Genomic DNA, 20176 nt, shown 5'->3' with positions numbered 1-20176 from the left:
TACTCATAAAATCGATTAAAATTCCCGCGCGAGGCATACTTTGTCCCCTCACCACCAGAGCGCACTGCTTCGCGCCACCCGCGGCCCACTGCACTGTGTTTACTCTGTGACTCAGTCGTGCGTGTGCACTGTTTACCCCCTGACGCCTTCATCATGCCTAAAGTTGTAGAAAAGAGGAAGCGTGTTGTGCTTACACTTAAGCAGCTGATCAGATCAGCTGCTGATTAAGATCAGCTGATCTTTGTTATGGTAAGATGTGTGAGTGTAGGGTGATGATTGTGGACATAATTTCATTTTTATTCAAGTATCCGGCAATATTCAAGTATCCGGTATGTCGGCGGTCCCGTTGATGCCGGATAAGAGGGATTTTACTGTATATATATATATATATATATATATATATATATATATATATATATATATATATATATATATATATATATATATATATATATATATATATATATGTGTGTGTGTGTGTGTGTGTGTGTGTGTGTGTGTGTGTGTGTGTGTGTGTGTGTGCGCGTGTATGTGTGTGTGTGTGTGTGTGTGTGTATGAGAGAGAGAGAGAGAGAGAGAGAGAGAGAGAGAGAGAGAGAGAGAGAGAGAGAGAGAGAGAGAGAGAGAGAGAGAGAGTGGATAGGATACAACAACGTCTGCCCATATAGTTCTTTTGCTTGGGGGTCACTCCTGGATCACTTTTATCCTTTATATTTTTTTCTTTGTTTTGTAAGATTTACAATGAGTAACGTTTCATAACCACACTAATTTATTTCATTCTTGAACCGGCAGCCGTCTTCTGCATCCATCTTGAGAAGACAATCGGAATGTTGGTTCGTCAGGGAGGATGGCGCTTTGTTTACATCCGCCAAATTATCGACATGTCCGGAAATTACATATCGCTCTTAATAATGCTCAGAAATCGCTTAGAATTACTTAGAAATATTTAAGATTTACTCACAAACAAACTACTACTAAAAGAGCGACATCCTGTTAGATTTGATTCAAAATAATGTTGCCACATTTAGAAACTTCTAGGAGTGAGGTTGAAGATAAAAGCATTTCTATGAGTGCTCCTAGGAGTACTCCTAGGGGTCTTTATTATTACGGTCCAGAGCTCTGCATCTCTCTACTGAGCTGGATCATAATTCCTTAGATTCAACTGCTACAAAGTGCCGTCACCATTTTCACATTCTCATGCTGTGAGGCGACATGGAATAGTGTATCGCAGTGATTTAACAGAAATAGTTTCATAAGCTGTGTAGCAGTATGTGTGATTGATGTGTGTTCTATATGTTCCACTTAATTTATTATTCTACTGTTTGGATTAATTATGTGGGAAGAGTAGGTAAACTTCCAGACTTGTGTCTTGTGTTTAGAGCATTCGTCGTTCATTGCCCTGCCGTACTTAGATTGCTCTGGGATTCAGTAACGAATGGTGATTCGCTCATGTCATTCCCTTCCACTGGTAATTTCTCGCCAGGATTATCTGAGATGTGTAGTACACCGTGAGTTGTGTTCACAGTAAAGTGCTAAGAGAGAACCATTCTCTTTTCGTGGTTTGACGGTACCTGTTACATACGGCCGCGAAGTTACACCACTGTCATATTTCGTGAGTGTGCATCTGTCGGAGTCTCGTCTTCGTTTCTTGTCTTAGGAACTCGTTGCAGGTCAAAGTCTTCTAGTGTATCTTGGTTAACTGTAATTTCCTACGCTTTCTAATCAACCTTTGTTTGGTTCTGAACAAGTTCTGAACAAGGAGTTTCCCGCTGGTTTCTGGGTCAGCAGAATTAGGGCAGTCATGTGTTTGGGATGTAAAGTCTTCATTGCTGTCAGTAGGAGTTGACTTATTGTTTGTTAGTGTATTGTATCTGTCGGTTGCTTTGTGTGGGTCTCCTTGTATGTGTGTAGTTAGATGCCTGTTTGTGCAGAGTGAGAGAGAGCGTAATGTTTGTCTTGTTAGTTGTCCGTTTAACGTTGGTTCATTGAATGTGTGTGTGTGTGTGTGTGTGTGTGTGTGTGTGTGTGTGTGTGTGTAAGTAACTAAGTAAGTAAAGTTTATTGCTATTACAATCGTGATACATACATGCTTCTTTACAAAGCTCATAGAGAGAAAGCATAAACACCTGATATCGAACAAAATTACCATATTATCCTTATAAAGGTAATGAATATACGTAGATGCTAAACAAGTACATAATTATTTATGTAAGCAGCCTTTAAAACTATACACCCAGTACTGGCACTAGTAGTAGTACATAATAGTAGAGACGGTAGTCGTAGTACATAATAGTAGTAGTAGTCGTAGTAGTAGTAATAGTAGTAGTAGTAGTAGTAGTAGTAGCAGTAGTAGTAGTAGTAGTAGTAGTAGTAGTAGTAGTAGTTGTTGTTTTTGTTGTTGTTGTTGTTGTAGAAATAGTAGTAGTAGCAGTAGTAGTAGTTGTAGTAGTAGTAGAATTTGTTGTAGTAGCAGTAGTAGTAGTAGTAGTAGTAGTAGTAGTAGTAGTAGTAGTAGTAGTAGTAGTAGTTGTTGTTGTTGTTGTTGCTGTTGTCGTCGTTGTTGTTGTTGTTGTTGTTGTTGTAGTAATGCAAGTTGTACTAGTAGCAACAGTAGTTGTAGTAGTAATACATGTTGTAGTAGTAGTGATAACAGTGGTAGTAATGCTGGTAATGTTATGGTAATGGTTGTAACTCATAATACATGGCAATAGTGACAGAAGCATTGACCAAGTTGGTTTAATTTATAATATAAAATGGCATCAATAGGACATTATAATAGTATATGTGTTTTGTTCTCCAAGCAGATTTTTTTTATTTTTTTTGGTAAGCGGTTATATTGTCAGTCCTGAACAAAACTTTCTTTTTTTTCGAAGGTAAGCTATTTAATAGTTTGAGGGCATAACTTGTTATACTGTTTTTAAATAAGAGAATAAAAGGGGTTCTAAATAGTGGGCTGATGAAATCAATATTATTACTACTCGTATGGGCAGCGTTTGTAACAGTTCTAAATATTTTACTATTCCCATAGTATTTAAATAATAATAATAATAATAATAATAATAATAATAATAATAATAATAATAATAATAATAATAATAATAAGTGAAATTTCTATAAATGGGTTGAAAATTCAAGATATTAGCTATATATATATATATATATATATATATATATATATATATATATATATATATATATATATATATATATATATATATATATATATATATATATATTATTACTACTCGTATGGGCAGCGTTTGTAACAGTTCTAAATATTTTACTAATCCCATAGTATTTAAATAATAATAATAATAATAATAATAATAATAATAATAATAATAATAATAATAATAATAATAATAATAATAAGTGAAATTTCTATAAATGGGTTGAAAATTCAAGATATTAGCTATATATATATATATATATATATATATATATATATATATATATATATATATATATATATATATATATATATATATATATATATATATATATATATATATATATATATATGGGCTATTGAGTCAAATTTATTCAAAGAATATATAGTAGTGATAACAGTGGTAGTAATGCTGGTAATGTTATGGTAATGGTTGTAACTCATAATACATGGCAATAGTGACAGAAGCATTGACCAAGTTGGTTTAATTTATAATATAAAATGGCATCAATAGGACATTATAATAGTATATGTGTTTTGTTCTCCAAGCAGATTTTTTTTATTTTTTTGTAAGCGGTTATATTGTCAGTCCTGAACAAAACTTTCTTTTTTTTCGAAGGTAAGCTATTTAATAGTTTGAGGGCATAACTTGTTATACTGTTTTTAAATAAAAGAATAAAAGGGGTTCTAAATAGTGGGCTGATGAAATCAATATTATTACTACTCGTATGGGCAGCGTTTGTAACAGTTCTAAATATTTTACTATTCCCATAGTATTTAAATAATAATAATAATAATAATAATAATAATAATAATAATAATAATAATAATAATAATAAGTGAAATTTCTATAAATGGGTTGAAAATTCAAGATATTAGCTATATATATATATATATATATATATATATATATATATATATATATATATATATATATATATATATATATATATATTATTACTACTCGTATGGGCAGCGTTTGTAACAGTTCTAAATATTTTACTATTCCCATAGTATTTAAATAATAATAATAATAATAATAATAATAATAATAATAATAATAATAATAATAATAATAATAATAATAAGTGAAATTTCTATAAATGGGTTGAAAATTCAAGATATTAGCTATATATATATATATATATATATATATATATATATATATATATATATATATATATATATATATATATATATATATATATATATATATATATATATATATATATATATATATTATTACTACTCGTATGGGCAGCGTTTGTAACAGTTCTAAATATTTTACTATTCCCATAGTATTTAAATAATAATAATAATAATAATAATAATAATAATAATAATAATAATAATAATAATAATAATAAGTGAAATTTCTATAAATGGGTTGAAAATTCAAGATATTAGCTATATATATATATATATATATATATATATATATATATATATATATATATATATATATATATATATATATATATATATATATATATATATATATATATATATATATATATATATATATATATATATATATATATATATATATATATATATATATATATATATATATATATATATATATATATATATATATATGGGCTATTGAGTCAAATTTATTCAAAGAATACATATACCGGAATATTTTACTCTGCGCAATAGTTGATTTCCTTAGAAAGGAAACCCACGTGCATGCCCAAAATGAGACGCAATAAATGAGGTGAGAGTAGCAAAGTGTATAATAGATATTGATAGTTGCTTCTGTGGCTAAGTTATGGCATACTTTATTTAATATGATTAAGATTTTGGATAATTTTAGGCACACGTCATCTAAATGATGTCTCCGGTTTAGATTTTCAACAGTCCTCAGGACGAAAAATTTTGTACGGCTTACTCGTGCTATCGTCTCTCCGTCTATTATTAAAGGAGGAATGGAATTTTTTGATAGATCTATTTTGAAATAACATAAAGTTAGTTTCATTTAAATTGAACCTTAATTTATTTACCTGCATCCAGCTTTTTATGTTATTTATTTATTTATTTTTTTTATTAGTTGAGCAAATTATAAATTAACATTTTTATCATTTAGTAGTTATGTGTCATCGGCAAATATGAAATAATAAAATTATCTGGCATTTACAATATCATTAATATAGATAAGGAAAAAGATTGGTCCCAGTACATTTTCCTGTGGCACACCTTCATAAATGTTTTTCAATATGCAAGTATGCGTGATTAAAATATACACTTTCCTGAATATAATTTTAATGATACACCTTTTATTCCCAGAGTCTATAGTTTGCCTGCTAAGATTTTATGATCTAAAGTGTCGAAAGCTTTACTTAAATCGATGAACATTCCTGCAACATACAATTCATCCTCCAAACATTTGTATACTTAAAAAAAAAAAAAATGTAATATTACAGTTTCTGTGTAGTGATGTGAAACCGTGTTGCTGCTTGGAAATTGAGTCATTACACTAACTAATGTCCAAAGCCAAAACAATAAAAAGTTTGCTCAGAATGCGCACAGGAGGGACAACTGTGGAAGGCGTCATTCTGAAAAGAAAAAAAAAAAAATCCTTAATTACAACAGTGAACATCGAACCTTAAAAAGGAACCTTAAAAGGAAGAAAATTTTCAACGAAAAAAAAAGGAACAGAAACAACGAAAGCAAGACTTACAGTCAAATTGCAAACAGGACTCTTCAATTACAGACCACCAAAATTAGTAATGAGACGCATGCAAAGATATTCACATGCATTTTCACACTCATATTACAAACCTAGCAGAACCAGGAAGCTACGAGAAGGAGGTCACTAAATTACTTAGTCTAAACAAGTAACCAAAATAAAAGTTCCAAACAATCTTCCTTCACAAAAAAAAAAAAAATAAATAAATAGATAAATAAATAAATAAAAATGAATGAATAAATAAATAAATAAAGTAAAAACAAACAAAAAAAAATAATAAATAATAATAATAATAATAATAATAATAATAATAATAATAATAATAATAATAATAATAATAATAATAATAGTAATAACAACAACAACAACAACAACAACAACAACAACAACAACAACAACGACGGCGACGACGACGACGACGACGACGACAGCAACAACAACAACAACAACAACTACAACAACAACAACAACAATTAACGAAATTAAGGAAAATACAGGAAAGGAAGATAAGGAGAAAGAAATATCATATTAAGTCAAAGAAATTACCTAACAGAAAGAAATGGATACCATAAACTGAAAGAAACAGGACCTCTTATTCATACTTCGAGCAGTACAGGATGGCCGAAGACTACTTTAAAAACATGCTAATAAAAGATATTGAGGATAAAAATAACTTACACAGACAAATCCCTAGACTTACAAGAAATTTTTGCACTCCTCAACAATGAATGCAATGAAATAGAGAACAGTTGGTCTGATCTAGATGACGGACAATTCAGGCGGCTACATTCTGGTGTTGCAGACAGGACTCCATCATTTAGAGCTGAAAAAAGCAAGAGGATAAAATATTTTTCACGCTTTTCCTTAAAATAATGTATAACATCATAGGTAAAATATTTCAACATAATCTTCTCAGCTGGACGAACAGAAGAATTGGCCTCAGTAATAATTATAGAAATACAGACCCAGACATTATACTTATTAATAGTCACTGTATAAACGCAAATGATAGCATAAAATTCCTGGCTATAAGATCCACAACAATAACACTATAAACCAACCCTCAGATGGAACTTCTATAGCAATCAAACACAACATATTTCACAGAATATTTGACGATTTTATCTCGTATTTACTAACAGTGAAAATCAACACGAATTCAAGAAAGATAATAATTGCCACATTATACCAACTACCTTCTAGACCATACATCCCTATCCCGGATTTCATAAAACTGTTTAGGAATAACACCCCGTTTACCTGACTGTTGATATTAGTGACAGTCACCCACTCCTTAGATATAACAACACCAACGTCGTCGGTTGTCAACTTTACCAACAAATCAAAAACAAAGCAGTTCAACACATCCGTCCTCACTTTCTAACTTCTAACACTCAAGACAGAAATCCTGACATTGTGATAAGTAACTTTAAAAACATTCCACAATATACACACTGTTCAAGCCCCACTCATCATCAGCGACCACATCCCCATGATAATCACCATATCTTCATCATCAATACCAATTTCTATTCCCCATAGACCTAACTTTAACAAAGCACATATTCAGTAAATCAATCAGAATGTGCAAATTTAGATTAAATACACTCATCAGTAAAAAAAAAAAAAAAAAAAAAACTGGGACAATACAATCACAAAAGCAATGAGAAGATATATTCATGAAACTAGTTATCGCGCTTTACCACAGTCAGGCAACAATAAAACCTATTAGTATAGTTTAATGCACTGAAGAACCATTCTCTCCTACACGGCCTCACTACAGAAGATTCAAGACACTACAGGCACAGTTACATGAAACCTCAATGACTGACTCAAACTGCAACTCGAGATATATAATACAAAGCACTGCATACACTTACAAAAAACCAGACATATTTTGGAAGAAAATAAAAACCTTAATAGGACAGAACTCAACAGAACCATACTATATCTTAGATAACAACAATACTAAGATAAAAAAAAATAGTTCATAGACAAATTTGGGAAACAATTTTCACCGAGGAGAATGATAACGACAACGATGATGAAGAAAAACGATCATAATCTTCCACACCTAACAAACAGCTCTCATAGAACCATACCCTATCAAAATGTAGACATCTCAAGGCCAAACAATAACTATCTGGGTACATCAATAACTCCCAGTGACATTAAATCAATCATAAACAAAATGAGGAAATCATGCCTACGGAATTAATATTTTTTATTTATTTATTTTTCTTTAATCTTCCAGATTCAGCAATATCAATACTAGCAAACATTTTCAACTCTCCTTTTTCACTGGCTACTTCCCGAACATGTTGAAAATTGCAACAATAAAAATCATTCCTAAAACAGACAAATCTTCACATCATGCCCAGAACTATCGTCCAGTCTCTCTTCTTGAAGTCTATGGAAAAGTATTTGAACGTATTATCAACTATAGGCTTAAATGTTATCTAGAATCAAACAACAAACATTACCAAAATCTATTTGGATTCCGCACAGGTAAAGGCACGCGTCAAGCCCTCGCACTTATAACCGAACAGATAGCACAATATAAAGCAGACGGCGGCAAATTGACAAATAATACTCCGTGATATCACCAAAGCATTCGATAAGGTTTGGCACGAAAGATTAGAAATACAAAATTCTACAGTTAGGCCTACCAACAACCTTAGATAAACTTTTATGTAACTTTCTAGATGACAGGAAGTGAGCTACTAGAGTGGACGCACATACATACGACCACTTATTGTTCTGGAATGTGGAGATCCTCATGGCAGTGTTCTCTCGCCAATGCTCTTTACAATTTATACCAGTGGCCTCCCAAACTTGATATAACTCAAGTAGTTGGATACCGAGGTAAAAAAAAAAAAAGATGAATAAAGGCACCAAAAAAGAGATTAAAATAATTCTTAAATTTAAGTAAAAAAGGAGGAAAAGGGAAACATAAAAAAAATCTACGCCAATACATCTAGATACAAGAACAACTTTACTTATTGGCATAAGAGAAAATCAGATACCATTTCAAGACGAAGGCAAAAGCCTCGGCCTAATAATAAATAAAAATGGATATCTACCAAACATAAACAACAGGAAAAGGAAATATCTTACTGCCCTGAGGAACCTATACAGACTCACATTTCCTAGAAAAAATAAAAGTTCACCTAGTTAAGACTCTTGTACTTCCTATACTAGACTACCCTCTCGTCTCTTCACATGCCATGAGAAAGGCTCAAGTAATTTACAAAACGTACAAAACAAAGCAGTAAGATTCGCAACAAATCAAAAAAACATACACACACACTTACCTTTAAACGAATTCATGACCATCTTCTTCTTCTTCCCAGCTTTTCCCTATTCGGGGTCGCCGTTGTGAATGAGCCTTCTCCACGTATTTCTATTGTTTGCCATCTCTGGATTTATATTCTTCTCCCCAAGATCTCCGTTTATGCAGTCAATCCATCTTCTTTTGGGCCGTCCTCTTCTTCTAACTCCCTCCACCTCCATTTCCATGATCTCCCTTCCTACGTGGTCTTCGCCAACTCTTCTTCTCAAGTGTCCATACCACCTCAACCTTGACTCCTGGATCTTCTTGGAGACTTCAACTACTTTCACCGTTCCTCTTATGTACTTATTCCTAATTCGGTCTGTTCTGTTGACTCCCACCATCCATCTCAACATCTTCATCTCCGCTACATCCATCTTCCTCTCTTCAATCTTCTTCAAAGGTGCTGCTTCTAGCCCATACATCAAAGCAGGTCTAACGACTGCTTTGTGGACTTTGCCCTTCACTCTTACTGGTACCCTTCTATCGCATATCACACCCGAAACTTGCCGCCAATTGTTCCAGCCACACTGAATCCGAAAGTTCACTTCTTTTTCCATTTCCCCTGTCTCGTCTACCATCGATCCCAAGTACTTAAATGTTTTCACTCTCTTCAACTTTTCACCATTCAGTCTAATTGTGGCCTGTTGATCGCCCCTTGTATCCGTCGTAAAATATTCAGTTTTGGACCTACTAATCCTCATTCCTCTGCTTTCCAAAGCAACTCTCCATTCTTCTAATTTTCTTTCCAGCTGTCCTCTCCTTTCGGTCACTAAGACAATGTCATCAGCATATAATACACACCAGGGTGGTTCCTCTCTGACATTTTCCGTTATGACATCGAACACTATGTTGAATAATAGTGGGCTTAGTGCCGATCCTTGGTGTAAGCCGACTTTCACCTGAAAGCTATCCATTGTGCCAACTGTACTCCGAACTCTAGTTGTAACATTCCTGTAGCATTCTTGGACAATTCTGACATACTTTTCTGGCACTCCTCTTTTTCTCAGGCCTCTCCATACTTCTTGCCGTGGGATCCTATCATACACTTTCTCTAAGTCAATGAAAACCATATGTAGTACTTTCTGCTTTTCCCAATGTTTTTCCATATTCTGTCGAAGTGCGAAAATTCCGTCGACTGTCCCAAATCCCTTCATAAATCCTATCTGTTGCCGTCCGATACGCACCACTTGTCTCAGTCTACTGTCCAACACCCTTTCAAATACTTTAAGGGTATGAGACATTAGCTTTATCCCTCGATAGTTCTCACAGCTCTGGATGTCTCCCTTCTCCTTAAATATAGGTATCAGGGTACTTTCTCTCCACTTTTCTGGTATAACTTCCTTCTCCATTATTTTTCTGATCAGTTGGTGCAACATGTCCACTCCTTCTCCTTCCAAGACTTTCCACACTTCTACTGGTATTCCGTCGGGCCCTGTTGCTTTGCCATTTTTCATTTTCTTCAATGCTCCTTCAACCTCTTGTCTTGTCACTTCCCCTACTAATTGTTCATTCGGTTCTCCATCATCTCTAATGAATCTCTCATTTTCTACATTTAGCAACTTCTCAAAATATTCTTTCCACCTTATTAGAATATCACTTTCCTTTTGTATCACAATCCCCCTTTCATCCTTGACCTGTCTAACATGCGTAATGTCCTTTGTGCTCTTGTTTCTCATCTTGGCCAACTTAAATACTCTCCGTTGTCCTTCCTCGGTATCCAACTCTTCATAAAGGTTGTCATACCCATCCGACTTAGCAATTGCTACAGTTCTTTTCGCTTCCTTACTGCACAGTTTGTAATACTCCTTATCTATATCTAGCCTTGTTGTTTCCCATCTTTTCTTTGCCATCTTCTTTGCTTGTATTTTCTGCTGCACCTCTTCATTAAACCACCATGTCTCTTTATTTTCCCATATCTTGCCACTACTTTCACCGAGCACTTCTTTTCCAACTCTCAAGATGGTTTCACTCTATTCCACCATCCGTTTACCTCTTCTATTTCCATGTCCAGATCACTTAGCAATCTATCTTTAAAGGTATGTTTATGATCTTGGTCTTTCAGTTTGAACCACTTAATCCTTCTCTCCGTCGTTACTTTCCCTTTCTGTCTGCGTGTAACAGTTATGGAGAGGTCCATGACAACCAGACGGTGTTGTGCCGTCACATGGTCACCAGGTATGACCTTGCAATTTCTTATTTCCTTGATATTGTTCCGGCGATAGAGTAGGAAATCTATTTGACTTGCTCTATCTCCGCTACGATACGTAGCGTAAACGAATTCATGACCATACAAACACAAAACCAATCAACATAAGACTACATGAAATGGCAACCAAGACATTGGACAACTTTCAAGGAACTGGAAATAGCACCTTCATAAGTTTATTAGAGCAAAGAGAACACAGTAGACACCTGCCGAAACGATAATTATTCCCAGTGAGGTCTAAAGCACTGTTCAGGGGGTGCTGTGAACTTATCATTAAACCCAACTGTGACCTCACTGAACGTTTCCCTTTGTGTCTCACAACACAAGGGGGCAGTCACAGCCTGCCCTCTAAAGACAACTCTCTTGCTCCACACAAAACTACAAGCACCTAATAACACACACACCCATCACTCAAAAATTTTAAAATCATCATGGCGACTCCTACACCAGCCTCGGAGTCCCCATCTGGGGAGGGGACCATAAATGTCCCCAGGTCGGACTGCCTTTCTGTCGACGACCCTAAGTGTCTTGACACCCCCCTCAACTTTTTCTTCATTAACTTCTGCAACATTCGCGGTCTAAGATCTAATTTTCAATCTGTAGAACACCACCTCTCCTCTTCTAAACCTCATCTTCTTTTCCTCACTGAAACTCAGGTGTCTGAGGCAACTGTCAGTAGCGCCTTTTCTGTTCCATCCTACTTTCTCTATCCTCATTTTCGATCCAAAGCTGGATGCTGCGTTTATGTGTGCAATGACTTAACCTGCTCTCGTGCCCACGCTCTTGAACCTTCCGAGTTTTTCACCATCTGGCTACGACTACAGAGTCACTCTCATACTAAATTTATCTGTGGTGTATACCTCTCACTTAACTCCTCTGACTTTAAGAAATTCTTTGACTACTTAACTTCCAAAGTGGAACACATTCTGACCCTCTTCCCTTTTGCAGAGGTCTCCATTCTTGGAGACTTCAGTGTTCACCACCAGCTTTGGCTTTTCTCTCCCTTCACTGACCATCCTGGTGAACTAGCCTACAACTTTGCTATCCTCCACGACCTAGAGCATTTGGTGCAACACCCTACTCGTATTCCTGACCGTCTTGGAGATACGCCCAACATTCTTGACATTTTCCTGACCTCTAATCCTTCTGCTTATGCTGTCACCCTTTCTTCTCCGTTGGGCTCCTCCGATCACAATCTCATATCTTTACCTTGTCCTATCACTCCAATCCCTCCTCAGGATCCCCCTAAGCGAAGGTGCCTCTGGCGTTTTGCCTCTGCTAGTTGGGGGGAGGAGGTATTTTGCTGATTTTCCTTGGAATGACTACTGCTTCCGTGCAAGAGACCCGTCTTTGTGTGCTGAGCGCATAACAAAGGTGATAGTGTCTGGCATGGAGGCATACATTCCTCACTCTTTTTCTCGTCCTAAACCTTCTAAACCTTGGTTTAACACAGCTTGTTCTCGTGCTATACATGATAGAGAGGTGGCCCACAAAAGGTACTTAACCCTTCCATCACCAGAATCTCATGCACTTTATATTTCTGCCCGGAACCATGCCAAGTCTGTTCTCCAACTAGCCAAAAACTCCTTCATTAACAGAAAATGTCAAAACCTTTCAAGATCTAATTCCCCTCGTGATTTCTGGCATCTAGCCAAAAATATCTCCAATAACTTTGCTTCTTCTTCTTTCCCTCCTCTATTTCAACCAGATGGCACCACTGCTATCACATCTATTTCTAAAGCTGAACTCTTTGCTCAAACCTTTGCTAAAAGCTCTACCTTGGACGATTCTGGGCTTGTTCCTCCCTCTCCTCCACCCTCTGACTACTTCATGCCACCTATTAAAATTCTTCGCAATGATGTTTTCCATGCCCTTGCTGGCTTAAACCCTCGGAAGGCTTATGGACCTGATGGGGTCCCTCCTATTGTTCTCCGAAACTGTGCCTCCGTGCTTGCACCTTGCCTAGTCAAACTCTTTCAGCTCTGTCTGTCAATATCTACCTTTCCTTCTTGCTGGAAGGTTGCCTACATTCAACCTGTTCCTAAAAAGGGTGACCGTTCTAATCCCTCAAACTACCGATCTATTGCTTTAATTTCCTGCCTATCTAAAGTTTTTGAATCTCTCCTCAACACGAAGATTCTTAAACATCTGTCACTTCACAACCTTCTATCTGATCGCCAGTATGGGTTCCGTCAAGGCCGCTCTACTGGTGATCTTCTGGCTTTCCTTACTGAGTCTTGGTCATCCTGTTTTAGAGATTTTGGTGAAACTTTTGCTGTTGCCTTGGACATATCAAAAGCTTTTGATAGAGTCTGGCACAAAGCTTTGATTTCCAAACTACCCTCCTACGGTTTCTATCCTTCTCTCTGTAACTTCATCTCAAGTTTCCTTTCTGACCGTTCTATTGCTGCTGTGGTAGACGGTCACTGTTCTTCTCCTAAATCTATTAACAGTGGTGTTTGTCAGGGTTCTGTCGTGTCACCCACTCTCTTCTTATTATTCATTAATGATCAAACTTCTTGTCCTATCCACTCCTACGCTGATGATACCACCCTGCACTTTTCCACGTCTTTTCATAGACGTCCAACCCTTCAGGAGGTAAACATATCACGCAGGGAAACCACAGAACGCTTGACTTCTGATCTTTCTAAAATTTCTGATTGAGGCAAAGCAAATTTGATATTGTTCAATGCCTCAAAAACTCAATTCCTCCATCTATCAGCTCGACACAACCTTCCAGACAACTATCCCCTCTTCTTCAATGACACTCAACTGTCCCCCTCTTCTACACTGAACATCCTCGGTCTGTCCTTTACTTATAATCTGAACTGGAAACTTCACATCTCATCTCTAGCTAAAACAGCTTCTATGAAGTTAGGTGTTCTGAGACGTCTCCGCCAGTTTTTCTCACCCCCCCAGCTGCTAACTCTGTACAAGTGCCTTATCCGTCCATGTATGGAGTATGCTTCACATGTCTGGGGGGGTTCCACTCATACTGCTCTTCTAGACAGGGTGCAATCAAAAACTTTTCGTCTCATCAACTCTTCTCCTCTAACTGACTGTGTTCAGCCTCTCTCTCACTGCCGCAATGTTGCATATCTAGCTGTCTTCTACCGCTATTTTCATGCTAACTGCTCTTCTGATCTTGCTAACTGCATGCCTCCGCTCCTTCCACGGCCTCGCTGCACAAGACTTTCTTCTTTCTCTCACCCCTATTCTTTCCACCTCTCTAACGCAAGAGTTAACCAGTATTCTCAATCATTCATCCCTTTCTCTGGTAAACTTTGGAACTCCCTGCCTGCTTCTGTATTTCCACCTTCCTATGACTTGAATTCCTTCAAGAGGGAGGTTTCAAGACATTTATTCATCAATTTTTGACCACTGCTTTGACCCTTTCATGGGACTGGCATTTCAGTGGGCATTTTTTTTATTAGATTTTTGTTGCCCTTGGCCAGTGTCCTTCCTATATATAAAAAAAAAAAACATCATCAAATACAATGGTTACTTTCCCATCAGCTTTAGCAATATATTACAACCACCATATTCTTTGTACAAATGAAAGCCCAAACATAAAACTTCATCCTGAGTAAAATTTCATAAAATCATCTATCCACTTACAGGTAACGCTCAAAATTTTCTGGATCTACTGCGTTACCGCAACAATGGCATACCGTGTATCTTCCTCCCTCACGCTCTGCGCGCTGAGTCGTTGGGGCTGAGAGCGTGGCTGGTGCAAGTTCCTTTGGGGCTAGGCATCCTATGCACTGAAGTTCACTTCCCGTCCCGACGAGAGGTCTGGCCACTAGGTTAAGTCTGTTGACGCCTAGCTGCGGGGATGGGGCTGAAATCGTTTCACGCACCAAGAGTCGCGGCGGCCGGCCCGAATCCACAATATGGGGGTGCTGCTACAAGGGGCGGCTGTGACACCGAGGGGCTGTTAGAGACGAGGCCATTGATGGATCCGTCTACATGGGGTCGACAGATTGTCTGTACTCAGTTGTCGTTCACCCTTCCTGGGAAAAAAAAAAAAAAAAAATGAAATTAACTTTTCAACTCATTCAAGCACACTCTCTTAGGTTAGTTAGATCCTACACGTGAAAACATTCTACATTCACTTATATATCTCCTTGTCACTTACCTTCACAGAGCTTGCCTGATCACTATATATCTGAAAAAAAAAAGAAAAAAAAATAGATATATAAAAAAATAAAGAGGAAAAAATTCAACAATATATGCCCTTTGGGAATTTTATTTATTTATTTATTTATTTTTTTTTTTATGTAGGAAGGACACTGGCCAAGGGCAACAAAAATCCAATAAATAAAAATGCCCACTGAAATGCCAGTCCCATAAAAAAGTCAAAGCTGTAGTCAAAAATTGATGAATAAGTGTCATGAAACCTCCCTCTTGAAGGAATTCAAGTCATAGGAAGGTGGAAATACAGAAGCAGGCAGGGAGTTCCAGAGTTTACCAGAGAAAGGGATGAATGATTGAGAATACTGGTTAACTATTGCGTTAGAGAGGTGGACAGAATAGGGGTGAGAGAGAAAGAAGAAAGTCTTGTGCAGCGAGGCCGCGGGAGGAAGGGAGGCATGCAGTTAGCAAGGTCAAAAGAGCAGTTAGCATGAAAATAGCGGTAGAAGACAGCTAGAGATGCAACATGGCGGCGGTGAGAGAGAGGCTGAAGACAGTCAGTTAGAGGAGAGGAGTTGATGAGACGAAAAGCTTTTGATTCAACCCTGTCTAGAAAAGCAGTATGAGTGGAACCCCCCCAGACATGTGAAGCATACTCCATACATGGACGGATAAGGCCTTTGTTCAGAGTTAGAAGCTGAGGGGGTGAGAAAAACTGGCGGAGACGTCTCACTTCATAGAAGCTGTTTTCGCTAGAGATGAGATGTGAAGTTTCCAGTTCAGATTATAAGTAAAGGACAGACTGAGGATGTTCAGTGTAGAAGAGGGGGACAGTTGAGTGTCACTGAAGAAGAAGGGATAGTTGTCTGGAAGGTTGTGTCGAGTTGATAGATGGAGGAATTTAGTTTTTGAGGAATTGAACAATACCAAGTTCGCTCTACCCCATCAGAAATTTTAGAAAGATCAGAAGTCAAGCGTTCTGTGGCTTCCCTGTGTGATATGTTTACCTCCTGAAGGGTTGGACGCCTATGAAAAGACGTGGAAAAGTGCAGGGTGGTATCATCAGCGTAGGACTGGATAGGACAAGAAGTCCGGTTTAGAAGATAATTAATGAATAATAAGAAGAGAGTGGATGACAGGACAGAACCCTGAGGAACACCACTGTTAATAGATTTAGGAAAAGAGCAGTAACCGTGTACTACAGCAGCAATAGAACGGTCAGAAAGGAAACTTGAGATGAAGTTACAAAGAGAAGGATAGAAGCCGTAGGAGGGTAGTTTGGAAATCAAAGCTTTGTGCCAGACTTTATCAAAAGCTTTTGATATGTCCAAGGCAACAGCAAAAGTTTCACCAAAACCTCTAAAAGAGGATGACCAAGACTCAGTAAGGAAAGCCAGAAGATCACCAGTAGAGCGGCCTTGACGGAACCCATACTGGCGATCAGATAGAAGGTTGTGAAGTGATAGATATTTAAGAATCTTCCTATTGAGGATAGATTCAAAAACTTTAGATAGGCAGGAAATTAAAGCAATAGAACGGTAGTTTGAGGGATTAGAACGGTCACCCTTTTTTAGGAACAGGTTGAATGTTGGCAAACTTCCAGCAAGAAGGAAAGGTAGATGTTGACAAACAGAGCTGAAGGAGTTTGACTAGGCAAGATGCAAGCACGGAGGCACAGTTTCGGAGAACAATAGGAGGGTCCCCATCAGGTCCATAAGTCTTCCGAGGGTTTAGGCCAACGAGGGCATGGAAAACATCATTGGGAAGAATTTTAATAGGTGGCATGAAGTAGTCAGAGGGTGGAGGAGAATTTCTTATAGTCAGAGGAGTTAGGTGAGAGGTATACAGCACAGATAAATTTAGTTTGAGAGTGACTCTGTAGTCGTAGTTAGATGGTGGAAAACTCGAAAGATTCAAGAGCGTGGGCACGAGAGCAGGTTAAGTCATTGCGCACATAAACGCAGCATCCAGCTTTGGATCGAAAATGAGGATAGAGAAAGTAGGAGGGAACAGAAAAGGGGCTACTGTCAGTTTCAGTGAGGAAAAGAATATGAGGTTTAGAAGAGGAGAGGTGGTGTTCTACAGATTGAAAATTAGATCTTAGACCGCGAATGTTGCAGAAGTTAATGAAGAAAAGTTGAAGGGGGTTGTCGAAAGAAAGGCAGTCCGACCTGGGGACATTTATGGTCCCCTCCCCAGATGGGGACTCCGAGGCTGGTGTAGGAGTCGCCATGGTGATTTTAAAATTTTTGAGTGAAGGGTGTGCGTGTTATTAGGTGCTTGTAGTTTTGTGTGGAGGAAGAGAGTTGTCTTTAGAGGGCAGACTGTGACTGTTCAGTGAGGTCACAGCTGTGTTTAATGATAAGTTCGCAGCACCCCCTGAACAGTGCTTTAGACCTCACTGGGAGTAATTATCGTTTCGGCAGGTGTCTACATAGGTATACCATATACTTACCTGAGATATGGATTTACCTCACTGATTAATAATACGTTTGAAACATACAAACGCGCACACGTCTACACCAACACGCACTAAGACAAATAAATATCTACATTTGTACATAGCTAAACATATACAACTACTCAAGTACAAAACTTACACAAAAACTTTCTTGATTCGGTGCCCCAAACCAAGTTCAAACCTCTGAGTAGCGGCGTCCCGAAAAAAATAAAATAAATAAATAAACAAATAAAATAAATGAATAAATAACATTAACAGCAAAATCAATTGAGAAATAGGAAGGCAGTTGGCCCACCATCTTTTGCTCTTCTACTTTCTTTTTTTTTTTTTTTTTTGATGATGCTAGATACCACGAGATGTACTGGCAAGACCTTGTCATATCTTATCAATGAAAGTCATTGTGGCTGGTTGGCTAATAATATCTGGCATGATTTCGGACAGAGATATAAGGAACATAAGTTACGAGAGATGGAAGGCCGATATACCGTCTCGGAGCCTCTTCTCTCTCTTAAGCAGCACGAAAGTAAGCTGACTTGAGCCAAAGCTTATGATCCTTGTGATAAAAGAATTTATATGGAATATTTGCTCTCATATCAGACAAGAGAATATAAGAATAGTACTGTCTCAGGTCTATCGACCTCGCAGACTTGTAGTGTCAGAGGTATGTCCGCTTTCGCGGTTCCAGTGGCGGTAATGGAACAATAGAACAGGATACGGAAGTAACATTGTAACCTGAGGAATCCAGAGGGGAGATTACAGTAGTTTGAAAGAAGAGGTTTAAGGGGATAAGGGTCAGGACAAGTCCAAAAATTTTTTACGTATCTCCAGAGAGATCAGAAATGGGAAAGGAGTGCTGCACTAATTGCTGTAATTAAAGTAAAACAGCAACGTTAATTAAGGATATATCACCAGGTTGGTCAGTGACAGAAGATGGCAGGCAAAGGTAATGGAGAACATCAGAATCTCCAAAAAGAGAGAGATTTCAGCATTTGGGAAATAGGAGAGAGAGAGAGAGAGAGAGAGAGAGAGAGAGAGAGAGAGAGAGAGAGAGAGAGAGAGAGAGAGAGAGATACACAAATCATGGATGATTTTTGTGAGAGTGACAACGAAGTCTCAGCCTGATGGTGAAAAATTCTTAGGACTCCAGAGCGTAAACATGAAAGTAAGATTATATCGCTGCTTTGGATTGAAATTGAGGATAAAGTTCGAGGAAACAAAAAATTTCTGTCACTATCTTCAGAAACTTGGGTTCCTGTGAGAAATAGAAAATAAAAGTGAAGTAATGTTCTAAAGAATGGAAGCAAGATGTAAGATTGCGAATGTTGCAGAAGTTACTCGTAATATAGAGATGTCGGGTCTGTAGCGGAATGACAACCTGACCTGGAGATATTTCTGAACCCCTCCCAGATTTGAATTTCAAAGTTATTTGTTTCTCTAAGATGTTAGTAGTGTAATGACAATTTTATGGCAGGTTGTCTTTAAAATGCAGTCTACACCTGCACTCTGTGCTACTGAGACATGAATTGAAACAGGCAGAAAAGACACAGGGAAGGTGAGCAGCACGTGTAGAACACATTTTCATTTTTACCTTTCTCCATATGCATACTCGTAATTTACAATTTCTAGCCTAACTAGGATGAGGCAGAAGCTCAGAAATGGGGGCTCTCTAAACGCCCATGCACGCTATCACAAGATAACACACGCACGCACGAAAACACTTCATATGAACCATTTGTCGGTTTTGCTGTGGAGTGTATCATATCACAATTCTACTGAATATAACAAGCAGTCATACATCGCATATGAGGATAACATAAGGGTCGCTTGCACTCATCGGACAAATTGTAACCAAAAAAATGTACTTAAGTATTATTGGACATGATTCATTCTACAGCGAAAACAACGATTTTTTTTTTCATTAAGAGTATGTTCGAGCATGCGTGTGTTGCTCCCGTGATGGATAGTGTGGGTCTAGAGTTATCCCACTTCTGAACTTCTGTCTCGTGCTACGTGGATTAGAAATTATGGATTGCGACTGTACCTCCCTTAATGCGCCTCCTTAACGGTAGCTGTCTACTGCTTCCTCCTTGTTGTTGCTGTCGTCGTTGCTGTTGTTGTTGTTGTTGTTGTTGTTATTGTCGTTGTTGTTGTTATCATTATTATTATTGTTGTTGTTGTTG

The sequence above is a fragment of the Scylla paramamosain genome, chromosome 3 (genome assembly GCF_035594125.1).
Source record: "Scylla paramamosain isolate STU-SP2022 chromosome 3, ASM3559412v1, whole genome shotgun sequence".
In the NCBI taxonomy this organism is placed as follows: Eukaryota; Metazoa; Arthropoda; class Malacostraca; order Decapoda; family Portunidae; genus Scylla; species Scylla paramamosain.
The sequence above is the reverse complement of the archived record's forward strand: the minus strand, read 5'-3'. Positions refer to the sequence as shown.